The sequence below is a fragment of the Orycteropus afer genome, unplaced genomic scaffold (genome assembly GCF_000298275.1).
Source record: "Orycteropus afer afer isolate SDZICR_OR568_19922 unplaced genomic scaffold, OryAfe1.0 scaffold00198, whole genome shotgun sequence".
Taxonomy (NCBI): Eukaryota; Metazoa; Chordata; class Mammalia; order Tubulidentata; family Orycteropodidae; genus Orycteropus; species Orycteropus afer.
The window spans coordinates 3,648,097-3,652,176 of NW_006921785.1; positions in this window are offsets into that span (position 1 = coordinate 3,648,097).

Here is a 4,080-nt window from a genome sequence, read left to right on the forward strand (position 1 = left end):
GGACCCGACTCATAGAGACCCCTCCTTGGGTTTCCGAGGCAGTATCACTATGGAAGTAGATTGCCCCATCTTCCTTCCGAGGAGTGGCCAGTGGGTTTGAACCGCCAGCCTTCTCGTTAGCAGTCAAGTGCCTTAGGCACTATGCTACCAGAGCTCCTACCACAACAATACGATGATATTAATCATATTAACTGACATTTGGATAATACTTTAAGGGCCACAAAATGATTTCACAAACATCATCTCATTTGATCTCAAAAGTAATCCAGGTGAAAATGTGAGTGATCAACGTGGTGGCATTGAAGAAGAGAAAGACATAGAGAGGTGCATGGGAGGTATAGACAACAAAGATGAACCCTTTTGCACATACAGTACTGTGTTGTCAGTGAAGGCAAACATGGGTATACGAGTGGATGGATGGGTGGACAGGCTGAACTATTAGATATGTCTATGGAGCAGGGAGTATACCAAAGACCATGTATAAGGTTGGCAGACAATGGCCCTGTAAGTGTATTTGTATAATCTGTAAGAATTCTCAGGTGTATAGTAGAGCTGACAAAGGACAAGGTTGTAGCCACTTCTTGGTCACAGCCAGCTACCCAGAGGGACTGAGTAGTTGAACCTGTGGGCTTGGGACCATAGTCACAGGGAACATCAAGCTCAATTGGCATAACATACTACACAAAACATTGTTCCAACTCCTACTTTGGCGAGTAGTGACTGGGATCTTAAAAGCTTGCAAGCAGCCATCTAGATACAACGATGGGTCTCTCCTCATCCAGAGCAAAGAAGAATGAAGAAAATCAAAGATTCATGGAAACAGTTAGTGCTAGTGACTGGTATACCATGCAATCCGCAGCCTATATAACTGTGAGACCAGAACTAGATGGTACCCGGCTACCACTGTCAACCACTCAGAGTGGGATCTATGTAGAAGATCCTGGATAGAGAGGGAGAACAATGTGGAACAAAACTCAAAATCATTTGGACAAAAAAAAAGGAGGGGGGACCAGGTTTGCTGGTCTGATAGAGTCTGGTGGAACACTGAAACTATGGCCCCTAGCTGCCCTTCAGGTCTGGAATTGAACCCACATCTGTGGCTTCCAGCCAAACAAAAGACAGGCATATGAGGTGAACATTTACCTGAGGTAGATAAACTCCTTGGAGAGAACAATCTCGGGAGAAAGAAGGGCTGTTTAAGAACAAGGAGACAGCTCAGGGGGCAGGAGTGCATGGACACAGGGAAGAGGTAACTATTGGGAGGAAGTGGGAGGGGAGCTGTTGCATTGTGGTAAATTGTAGTCAATGTCATGAGACAAAGTGTATGTCAACTGCCGTATGGAAAGTGAATTTGCTCTGTAAATTTTCACCCAAATCACAATTAAAAAAAAAAAAAAAAGTAATCCAGGTAAGTCCTATGTCAGATGGGGAAAAATAGGCTCAAAGAGGGTACGTAATGTGGCCTACGTGACAGCTAGAAAGTGTCTGGACCCCACATCTTCTGGCTGTGATCTATGCTGTCCTCGTTCTCTGTTGAATTAGACACAGCTGAGCTCCACTCTCTGAAGCGGGTCCGTGTGATTGCATGAGGATCTTTCCCTGCTGACAGCTGGGGCAAAGGAACCTAGATCCAGGTCAATATGCTTTTGCTACCTATATAACCAGAACCAACTCAAACAGTTGGAAATCTATTCTCCTCACCCGTGCTGTGCTACCTTAGTCATGTAACTAAAAGCTCTCTAGGAACGAGAACCGCAGGTGCCTCCCTCCTGTCTCCCAACTGGCATAAGAATGCAATCAAAGGGATTTTTTTTTTAAACGATGAATGATCTTCATAATAAGGATGAACACATAAATTACCAGGAATTTTCTGGAAGTAAAAATTATACAGAGTAAGTGGGAAAATAAATCCTAAGCTTTAAGAAGTAAGAAAATTAACAGATTTTGAAGATCTTATTTGAGTCATCTATTAATGGGTGAATGAGTCACACTGCAACCCAGAGAAACCAGTGGGTAAAGCACATAAGGGTGTAACAAGTGATTCCAATGCCCCAGCTGTAGGTGGGGCCACACCAGAAGAGCCACAGATACAGCAAAGCTATTTGTGACACGATCAGTACAGTCTCTGCAAGCCAACCAGAGCAGTGGCTCTGTAAGCCACAAAGCAGTTGCTGACTTTCCAGATATAATTAACCAATTATATTACATCGGGTTTTTCTTTCTTGTCTGTGACTATCTGTGTTCTGCATTCCAGTTTTGTGGTAGATCAAAATGAGCATGAATTAAACAAAAGCATTCTTTAGAGCAAACCCTACAGCTTCGTCAGGTCACTTGCAGCTCAGGATGGAGGCACCCTTCACTGGTACAGGTCACTGGCCTGCAGATGGTTCCCAGGCAGAGCTGACTAGCTGTTCATTCACCAGAGATTTGGGCCACACCTACTCTGTGCCAGGGACTGTTCCAGGCACCAGAGTTTCTGAAACGAACAAGACAGGCAAGGCCATGGCTCTCACAGAGCTCACGCTTCACTGGGAAAAGAGAAAACAAGTAAATGAAGGGAAGGGTGTCCACTCATGATAAAAAAAAAAAAAAAAAACTTTGAAGAAATCAAAATAAGATACTATGATAGGAGGTGACTGAAGTGGGAGCCATTTCAGTCGGATGGATTCCTAATCATGGGAAGGATCAACTCATGTGTGCAGGAAGTAACACCTTCATAGGATTTTTAAAGCTGTGACCCTTTGAAACAGATCTCCAGGCCTTTCTTCCGAGTGCCTCTGGGTGGATTCAAATTGCTCACCTTTCAGTTAGTAGTTGAACACTTAACTGTTTGTACCTCCCAGGTATTCCTGAAGTGGGAAAGTGGGTCCTAATTTACAATGGAAAGTCAGGGATGGCGTGAGTAAGGAGGTGACTTCTGAAGCCATGAAGACCTGGAAAGTAAAGCTGGTAAAATGGAAGTCTGACACAGTTTTAAAGCGCCAGTCAGGGGAAGCGGAAAATGTTACCTCTAGTCAGCCTGGGCAATGTTTAAAAGGGCTGGCCTTAGCACCCAGGACACAAATAGGGCAGTTGTCATTTGCTGCTGTTTTTTTGATGCTGTTAACCAAAAGGTAGGTGGTTCCAACCTACCATTTTAGGAATATGAGGCAATCTACTTCCATAAAGATTTACAGCCTTGGAAACCCAATGGGGGGGGTCACTGTGAGTGAAGATCAAATCAATGGCTGTGGGGTTTTTGTTTGTTTGTTTGTTTTGCAAACTGTAGAGAGTACTTTAGATGCTTTGTATATAACCCTCTACAGTTTGCAAAGTACTTTAAATATTAGAGCTGGAAGCCAATTCAGCAATCTCTAATTCAATCTCTGGGAGCTCTGGTAGCGTAGTGCCTAAGGCACTTGACTGCTAACCAGAAGGCTGGCTGTTCAAACCCACCAGCCACTCCTCGGAAGGAAGATGGGGCAATCTACTTGCAAAGTGATACTGCCTCGGAAACCCAAGGAGGGGTCACTATGAGTTGGGTCCGACTCGATGGCACATAACAACAACAATTCAATCTCTGTTTACCGAAGTGAAGAAATGTCAACCTGGGACTCTGGCTGGTTTTGCATCCATTTATTTATTCCACCGACACCTCTGAGCTTCTGCTTCTGCTACGGGCAAGGTGGTAAGCTGAGAGCCACGAGGAGAGCAAAGATAAAATGCTAAAGGCCTTCAAAGAGGTCCCATTCTAGTGGGAAAGGCAGTGAATAAACAACTCAGGAGGAAACGTGCTGAAAGCAACCATCCCAAAGCCCTATCTGGACTAGTGAAGGACAGAGCCAGGACCCCTGGACTCCAGACTTCCAATCTGGGGCTTCTTCTCCTTCAATTAAAAAAAAAAAAAAAAAAAAAAACCTTTCAACTTTGTATTTATTCTCACTTCTACTTGGAAAAGCTTCTCACTTAGCCGTCAGGTCTCAACAAAGGCTATTATTCCAAGAAGCCTTTCCTGAACCTCCAATTTCTTTGTGTTGTGCTTTCACCATGTACTGTGCTGCCACTGGTATTTCCCTCATCAGACTGCTTATCACATGGGCC